The sequence below is a fragment of the Gastrolobium bilobum genome, unplaced genomic scaffold (assembly GCF_033153095.1).
Source record: "Gastrolobium bilobum isolate Gb01-03AN ecotype WA unplaced genomic scaffold, APGP_CSIRO_Gbil_v1 utg26293, whole genome shotgun sequence".
NCBI classification, from domain to species: Eukaryota; Viridiplantae; Streptophyta; class Magnoliopsida; order Fabales; family Fabaceae; genus Gastrolobium; species Gastrolobium bilobum.
Window position 1 is genome coordinate 115,675 of NW_026897991.1, and position 9,950 is coordinate 125,624.

A 9,950-nucleotide genomic window follows, 5' to 3' on the forward strand; every position below is an offset into this window, starting at 1 on the left:
TAAGTTTGATGGAGGAGACCGTGTTGATGCAAGCAAGTACAGAAGTTTGGTGGGAAGCCTACGCTATCTCACATGCACGTGGCCGGATATCTCGTTGAGTGTCGGCATAGTAAGTCGGTTCATGGAGGAGCCAAGATACACACATTGGAAGGCGGTAAAGAGAATTCTGAGGTATGTTCAAGGTACAGTTTCACATGGGTTACACTACTCGAGCTCGGCAAAATACAAGTTGATTGGATATTCTGACAGTGATTGGTGTGGAGACGTAGATGATCGAAAGAGCACGGCTGGATATGTGTTTTTCATGGGCAACACGGCATTCACTTGGATTTCGAAGAAGCAACCTATTGTGACACTGTCGACATGTGAAGCTGAATATGTAGCTGCATCTTGGTGTGTTTGTCATTCAATGTGGCTCAGGAATTTGCTAAGCAATCTGGAGGAAAAACAAGTCGGCCAAACTGTGATCCGAATTGACAATAAGTCGGCTATAGAGCTAGCAAAGAACCCGGTAAATCATGAAAGAAGCAAGCATATTGACGTCCGATTTCACTTCATCCGGGATCAAGTAAAGGAAGGAAATGTGGAGCTAACACACGTGACCAGCCAAGAGCAAGTCGGGGACATCTTCACAAAGCCACTACCGACGGTGCTGCTCAACAATTGCAAGAAGATGCTTGGGATGAAAGATGGCAGAAGCATTTAAGTTTATGGAGGAGTTTTGTTGAATAAACTTTAAATGGTTTGTTAGTTTTATATTTAATAGTCTTAATTAAGCAGTCTTGTTTTTAGGTAAGTGAAAGGCCAAGAGTTGCGAGAAAGTGAAAGGCCAAGAGTTAGAAGAAAATGAGAGGCCAAGAGTTGGAAGTTTAATTTTGTGGTTTATGGCTATTTTAATGTTAGGTTCATGAAAAGGCAATCTACTGCCTATATAAACTAATCCATATTGTAAGCAAAGCACACAGAGTAAAAAGTTGGAGAGAAATACAAGTTTTCTTCTCTGAAGTTGTCTTCTCCACTAGAAAATAGTTGTTTTTTTATTTAGTGATACCATCGAATTTCTCACCTAATGGTGGTGGCTAGTACTGCCTTTGTTTAGCTTTTGGAATAACCTGCATCTGGCATTCTGATCGCCTAATCTTTTGATTACCCTCTTTTTATACTGAATTACACGGTTTGTTTTCAAGAGCATTGCATGCATTTGAAGTTTGAAGATATTAAGAGGTAGCATTTTTTATCTTTTTACGTATATTTAGTGAATCCTTCAGTAACTAGTTGAATTATTTTGTAATAAACTATGAAGCAACTAAGCAAGTAGTCTGAATGTTTCCAAAGTGTTAAGTATGAATACTGTTTTGGTTTTACATTTTATATAGAATTTTTGTTGTAAATATTGGTTATTTTATTATTATTATTTGTTGTATTGGGCCAAGCCCATTAGGTCAAGTATTAGGTCAAATATTAGGGTTTTCATTCTCTATAAATAGAGACCCCTTTGTACAGATTATTTACACAATTCAATAATATTTCAAATACCCTTTTCTTTCAAGTTGGTATCAGAGCTCTCGATCCTGAGGGCTCTGCTTCCGCGCCTTCGAAACCTTTTTTATTCTTTTTTCGTCTCTCGCCGCCATCAGCCGCTACTGGAAATTTTTTTCTGGAGATCTCTTGGACCGAGAAGACCACTTTTTTTTTTCTTGGACCTCTTGCACAACAAGAAAATAAACTTAAACACAGTGGCAAAAACCTGCAACCACGCGACAAAGCCGTTCATAAACGTAACAGCACCTGTTTCTACCTTTGGACCTTTTTTCGGATGAATTTTCACTCCGAACAGCCACAGAAACCACCGCTCTCGCCGGACGACCTTTGCCTGAAAAACCCAGCACCATCAGAGGTCAGACGTGCCTCCACGCGCCGCCCTTGTCTCTGCGCGTGAATCCCACGCGCCGCCAGCTTCACCGGCGGGTGACGGCGCGTGACAGTGTTTCTCTGCCTCGGACCACCACGATTCTGATCGTCTCTCCAAGCTGTTTCTGCATCTGTGCCCTGCACTTTGATCGGGCATCGTTTGGTATTTTTTCTGAATTTTTTTGGCTTCTTGGATCTTTTTCGTTGACTGTTTTTGTGCAGTATGACCTCTTCTCAAAGGATTTCCTTTACAAAGTTTTATGGTGGTGCATCTTCTAAACCTAAGAGAGATGATCAATGGTGTTCTTATTGTAAAAGAACAGGTCATATCAAGGATTTATGCTTTCGCCTCCATGGAAAGCAAACTGTCTTAGAAAAGATGGCAAGGATGCATGGTCAAGCGCATTTTACTTCCTCTGAAATAACCCCTGCACCTAATGAGACCTAACCTGCATTCCGTCCAGATAAGTATGAGTTGGAACGGCTCCGAACCATCCTTGATTATCTGAGTAAGCCATCTGATACTAGTGCTTTGGCTATGAATGGTATGAGCTCCAAAACTCATTCTTTCCTTTCTTCATGTACTGATTTTGAACATTCTTGGATTGTTGATTCTGGTGCTACTGATCATATGGATTGTTGTGCTGACTCCTTTACTTCTTATCATCCTACCATTGGAACGCATACAATAGCCATAACTGATGGCTCACATACATCAGTTGTGGGTTCTGGTGACATAAACTTACAACAGTCCTTACATCTTAAAGATGCTCTTCATGTTCCAAAACTCTCCACGAATCTTCTTTCTATTCATAAAATTACAAAAGATTTGAATTGTATTGTAACCTTCTTCCCTACCCATTGTTTTTTTCAGGATCTCGCCACCGGAAAGACGATTGGTAGTGCTAAAGAGCAAGGTGGGCTGTACTATCTGGTGTCACAATCTCCCGCAAATAAAGTAACAGATCACATCTTGATGTCTCATGGTCAATCAACTGCTGATTCTTTGATTTGGCTTCATCATAAGCGATTGAGACATCCTCTATTTGGTTTACTCAGGTCTTTATTTTTGTCTAAGCCTGTTGAGTCTTTTCATTGTGATGTTTGTGAGTTTGCTAAACATCATCGTGTGTCTTTTCCTTCTAGTAGTACTAAGAGTGTTGAACCTTTTGATCTTATTCATTCTGATGTTTGGGGTCCTTCTAAAGTTCCTCATGCTTCTTGAAATAGATGATTTTTTTTTATTGATGATTGCACTCGTGTAACTTGGGTTTACTTAATGCGTGAAAAGTCTGAGGTACCACAACTGTTCTTTCAATTTTCTAAAATGGTTGAGACCCAATTTGGTAGAAAAATTAAGAGACTAAGAACAGATAATGGTACTGAATATGTTAATCACAGTTTTTCCGAATTTATACGAAATAACGGTATGATTCATGAACTTACTTGTGTTGACACCCCTCAACAGAATGAGGTTGCTGAAAGAAAAAATCGTCACCTTCTTGAAGTGGCTCGTGCATTAATGTTTCAGACACATGTACCCAAATACTATTGGGGAGATGTTATTCTTATTGCAGCATTCTTGATCAACCGTTTACCCACTCGGGTCCTTGACCATGTAAGTCCTATTCACTCTATAACTTCTTTTTTCCCTTCTATTCTAACTATGAGTCTTCCTCCACGAGTGTTTGGGTGTGTTGTTTTTGTTCATGTTCATAAACATCATCGCAGTAAGTTGGACCCTAGGGCTATTAAATGTGTTTTTCTTGGTTATGTTCCTGATAAGAAGGGCTACAAGTGCTATCATCCTGGTAGTAGGAAACTCTTTGTTTCTATAGATGTTACATTTCAGGAATCTGAGTCCTTTTTCCAAGGTCCTCATCTTCAGGGGGAGAATCCTTCACCTCCCTGCTTTGAGTCTTCAGTGTCTATTCATGTTTCTCCTGTGTCTGAACCTCCTGTGAGTGATCCTTCTGTGTCTGATCCTCCTGTGAGTGATCCTCATGTGACTGATCCTCCTGTGACTGATACATCAAGTACACCAGAGATACGGAAGATTATGACACCTGAGTTGGTATATCAAAGAAGGAAATAGCTCACATTGCCTCAGCAGCAACCTCAATCGTCTGAACCACTGGTAAGTCCTGAATCTCATATTTCTGATCTTGATGTTAATACTTCTGATGACTTACCCATTACTACTGATTCTGATGATTTACCCATTGCTCTTAGAAAAGGAAAAAGATCTTGTCCCAAGAAATCTTGTACCTCTTGTACTCAATACCCTATCTCCCATTTTGTTTCCTCTGCTAATCTTTCGGTGCAGTACAAAAGCTTTGTTTCAGCACTAGACTCTATTGCAATCCCAAAATCAGTACATAAAGACTTGAAAGATGGGAATTGGGCTCAAGCCATGCAAGAGGAGATGAATGCATTGGAGAAAAATAAAGTATGGGAGGTTATTGATAGACCTAATGGAAATAAAGTAGTAGGGTGCAGATGGATTTATGCCCTGAAATATAATTCTGATGGAACTCTTGAGAGATACAAGGCTCGATTAGTTGCCAAAGGTTACTCTCAAACCTATGGCATTGATTATGAAGAAACATTTGCTCCAGTTGCAAAGATGAATACAGTGAGAGTCTTGTTATCCCTTGCTGCCAATTACAATTGGGATATAAATCAATTTGATGTGAAGAATGTTTTCCTCAATGGTGAGTTAGATGAAGAAGTCTACATGGAAATCCCGTCTGGTTTTGATTCTGTGAAGGGAGAAAATAAAGTTTGTAGATTAAAAAAGGCCTTGTATGGATTGAAGCAGTCACCTCGTGCCTGGTTTGGAAAGTTTACTAAGGTTATGATGACCTTAGGATACAGACAGAGTCAAGGAGATCACACTCTTTTTCTCAAGCACTCCCAAAATGGGAAGCTTACTGTGCTCCTTGTATATGTTGATGATATTATTATCACAGGTGATGATTTTGTGGAGAGACAGATTCTACAAACACGGTTTGCCTCTGAGTTTGAAATCAAAGACCTTGGGAAACTGAGATATTTCCTAAGGATAGAAGTAGCTCATTCGAGCAAAGAAATTTTTATCAGCCAGAGGAAATATGTTCTTGATCTCCTCAAAGAAGCAGGAAAGCTCGGGTGTAATCCCTCTAATACTCCTATTGAGCAGAATCACAAGATAGGCTATGAAGAAGAAAGTCCTCCAGTTGATAAAGGACAATATCAACGGCTAGTTGGGAAATTGATATATCTGGCTCATACTAGACCAGACCTAGCTTATGTTGTTAGTGTTGTCAGTCAGTTTATGCACGATACAAAGGAGAAACACATGCAGGTAGTAGAGAGAATTCTTCAGTATCTTAAAGCTACTCCTGGTAAAGGATTGTTATTCCGACGTGACGACAATCTCTCTTTAGAAGTCTACACTGATGCTGATTATGCTGGATCCGTGACTGACCGTCGATCTACCACTGGTTATTGCATGTCTCTCTGTGGTAACTTAGTGACATGGAGAAGTAAGAAACAAGATGTGGTTGCCAGATCAAGTGCAGAAGCTGAATTTCGAGCTATGGCTCAAGGCATTTGTGAGTTACTCCATGGTAAATGTAGTTAGGATAAGTGAACAGTAACATAACCTTGCGGATAGGATGTAGAGCCTAGCTAAAAAAAAAAAGTAACTAACAAATGCCTTGAGTCATAGCACGAAATTCAGCTTCTGCACTTGATCTGGCGACCACATCTTGTTTCTTACTTCTCTATGTCACCAAGTTACCGCAAAGAAACATGCAGTAACCAGTGGTAGAACGACGGTCAGTCACAGATCCAGCATAATCAGCATCAGTGTAAACTTCTAAAGAGAGATTGCCATCATGTCGGAATAACAACCCTTTACCAGGAGTAGCTTCAAGCACTCCCATAATGGGAAGCTTAATGTGCTCCTTGTATATGTTGATGATATTATTATCACAGGTGATGATTTTGTGAAGAAACAGATTCTGGTGCTACTGATACCATGTAAAGAACCTTGAGATACACCACCCCAAAAGCTAGCTCTAAGGGTGGGAGTGCCTAAGGCCTTATAAACTCCACATTAGTTGCTCTCTCTAAGGGTGGGAGTGCCAAGGCCTTATAAACTCCACATTAGTTGCTCTTCAACCAATGTGGGACTATATATCTCAACACGCCCCCTCACGCAAGAGCCCTCTTGACTTGAAGCGTGGATTATGCAACAGGCCCAATCTTTGGTTTACCTTTTTTGTGCTTCCACTTTAAAGTGGAGGACGGTGAGGCTCTGATACCATGTTGAAAGAAAAGGGTATTTGAAATATTATTAAATTGTATGAATAATCTGTTTAAAGAGGTCTCTATTTATAGAGAATGAAAACCCTAATACTTGACCTAATGGGCTTGGCCCAATACAACAAATACTAATAATAATAAAATAACAAATATTTACAACAATCTCTGATGCCAATGCGTTCATTTGGATTGTCTGCAGTGCATGAAAGGCCAACTCCTACAATTGCTTCCATACAAGAGAGTTGTAGATTGGAACTATTGGCATGGTCATCAAGAAAAATGAGGGATAGCAGCTTTGGGTCAATGACTTGCACAGTCTTATCTTTGAATGCTGTTTGCACCCATCTTGTTATGCTTTGTCCTCCTGTGAACCATTCATCAGTTGGGCTTTTCCCTGAGAAGAGTTCTAGTAACACTATCCCAAAACTATATACATCTCCAGCTGCAGATGGTTTCTCTCCCCATCCATACTCTGCATTACAAATACTTTATTTGTTAAAAAAAAGCATGAGAGAAGTAACACTAGCTAGTAATTATTTCATGTTTCAGAATGTGTATTAAAAGTTTCATAAAGAGGGAATTGAGAAACTTAGATATTTTTATTGAGGATTTATACTTAAATCATAAGAGTTGATATCATAAAGATAGTTGTTTTCTTTTATGGCCATATTATACTTGAATGAGTTAAGAAAAATTGAAGAGAGATTTAAGCTTGGCAAGTTGTATACTATTATTCAATTGAAGAGGAAGATGTGAGGCTACTAACCTGGAGGTATGTAACCAATTGAACCTCTAAGGGCATGAGTGGAGCTGATGGAAACTTGATTAGTTGATCTTTGAATCAGCAACCTAGCCAATCCAAAGTCTCCAACCTTTGCAGTCATATCTTCATCATCCAGGAGAATGTTGCTGGGCTTCAAATCACAACGCACAATAGGAATTTCACTATCATTGTGCAGGTAATCCAATGCACAAGCAGCATCAATAGCTATGTTCAGTCTCTCCATAAGGTTTAACCCATTTCCATTTGCATGCTTTCTTTCTCCTTCCCGTAATCCAATCTTCCAAGCTCCCATTACACAAGTACTCATAGACCAGAGCCAAAAAAATCATTGTTTTTAAAGTCAACACTAGAGCATGATGTGATCAACTTAACAAGATTTCTATGCCTTGAGTTCTTCATAGCCTCGCACTCTGCAAAGAAACTCTTTAAAGAACCAGTTCTTAGAGTGTCAAGCACTTTCACTGCAACAGTATTTCCATGACTTAAGTGACTGAACCAAAGCTCCCAATTCCTATTAAATTTTCTTGGCTGAACTCCTCAGTTGCAAGACGAAGCTCGTCATAAGAGACCATTGGAGCATGAGGCTTTAGCAGTTCAGAAGCTGATGCTGCTGTTACCTTCCCTTTTCCATTCTTTATGTATAGTAGCAAGCCAATTGTGAGACATAGTATTAATGCTACCACAATGGCTATGATGATGTAAAGTCTGACATTTCTTCTTCCATGGCCATGAGGCACACATGCGGAATGCGAGCAGAGTTTTCTATTGCCTTGTACATGGACAGCAGTGAAATTTTGGAAAATTCCACCACTAGGAATAGCTCCTTCTAGATCATTGTAAGAGAGGTTTAAAAGCTTAAGGGCACGTAGATTTTTAAGCTCAATAGGAATGGATCCTGATAGTTGGTTGGAAGAGAGGTTCAAAGTTTCCAAGCCTCTCACATCTCCAAGAGTTTTTGGAATGGGACCTGAAAGAAGATTCCGGGACAAAATCAATTTTTTTCCAAGCTCAGACAATTGCTGAATGAACTGGGGATGCCATCATACAATTGGTTATTAGAAAAGTCAACGGAGGCAACGCTAGGCAATTTCCCAACTTGAGGTATTGGTCCACTCAAGAAGTTCATAGACAAGTTTAGAACATTGCTCAAAGTAGGGAGATTGAGGATTTCCATAGGTATGCTTCCATTGAGTTTGTTGCTGGATAAATCCATGTAGAGCAGGTTTTGAAAATTGCCAAAACTTGTGGGTATTCTTCCCACAAGTTCATTTCTTGACAAATCAATCTGGTTTAACTTGAGGAGATTACCAAGGGAATTTGGAATACTTCCTGATATGTGATTTCCAGCCAGAGATAGCTCTTGTAGTTCCTCTAACTGGCTTAACTCATGTGGGATTTCTCCAAAGATTGAATTGTAGCTCAAGTTTAACAACCTCAAGCCACTAAGACGACCAATGGATGTGGGAATGCTTCCATTGAAACGATTCTCTCCCATGTATAGTTTTGAGAGATCCTTGGAGAGATTGCCAATGGTTTCAGGAATTATACCTTGCAGCATATTGCCATCAATTGCCAGAAAGTTCAGGTTGGTGCTGTTTGTCAAAGAAGTAATGAAGTCTAGACCTCTTACTCCTGTGCTAACTATCCCGTTATACCCAATATTATTATTATACATGCGAAGAAATGGAAGATTTCCCAAACCAGGTGGCACAGTTCCTTCCAAATGGTTGGAAGCCATGCGGATGATCCTAATGTTGGTGAGGTTGTGCAAAGACCCTGGAATTCTACCTGTAAATTTATTGAAACAGAAATTGAACACTAGGAGTTTTGGAAGTTTATGGCCAACATCCTGAGGAATCTCACCCCACAAGGAGTTTGCAGCTATATAATGCTAAGTTAACAAGGGAAGATAAGTTATATATAACAGGTGGAACAATCCCAGTGAGATTGTTAAGAGTGAGATCAAGCTCAATCAAATTATGGAGCCTACCCAAGTTACTGGGAATCAAGCCAGTGAGTGAGTTGGTTCCAAAACTGATATTTTTGAGAGAAGAAAATTTTCCTAGAGCTGCTGGTATTGAACCATAGAGGCTATTCCTTCCCAGTTTCAAGACCTGCAGCTTTTTCAAGCTGCTTATGTCTTCAGGGATTCTGCTGACAATCTTGTTTGAGGATAAATCAAGCATCTGGAGCTCATTCAAGTGGGTGATGTTTGAAGGAAGAAATCCTTGTATGCTGTTAGAGCTCATATATTAGAACTCTCAACCTGAAAAGGTTACCAATTTGGTCAGGAATCACTCCTGTGAGTTGATTATCCTGCAACTGTAAGGACTGAAGAAAGGAAAGGTTACCAACATAAGGGCTTAAATGACCTGAGAGTCCCAAGCCTGAAAGATCCAAGCCAGCCAGTCACTCTCTGATCAAGATTGTCACATAGGACACCAGTCCAATTTGCAAGGAGATGAATTTTTCTGGCTCCAAGAGGATAATGGGTGAGAAGTGTCATCACTCAATTGAGACTTCAATGAGATCAAGGCTTCTCTGTCTGTGGTTATGCTTAGAGTGGTTGATGATATTGATACACCAACCAAAAGGTTGTGTAAATCAAAGGGGAGGAGGATCATTACTAAGGCAAAATGAAGAAGTAATTGAGAAAACAAAGCCATATATACTTTGCTTCTTTGGTTGAGATTGCATGCAAGTTTATGATATTGTTCTCTTACTAAGATGTGTATTTATAATTGTTAAATCTCATAGATACAAGAGGAAATGATAGTAATCCTTGTTGTATTAAACTACACAACATTGGTGCTATTATATAGCAAACCAATTGAAGAATACAAAGAGACACACTCAATGTGGGACTTCTACACTATTAACACTAACACTCTTAACACTAACACTCTTAACACTCCCCCTCAAGCTGTAGCATATAGATCATATG

At 39.6% G+C, this 9,950-nt stretch overlaps 1 pseudogene; it reads right to left on the minus strand.

Moving 5' to 3' along the window:
- Window positions 1-1,824: 1,824 nt before the first annotated feature.
- LOC133311990 (putative receptor-like protein kinase At3g47110) lies at window positions 1,825-9,672 on the minus strand (annotated as a pseudogene).
- Window positions 9,673-9,950: the final 278 nt, after the last annotated feature.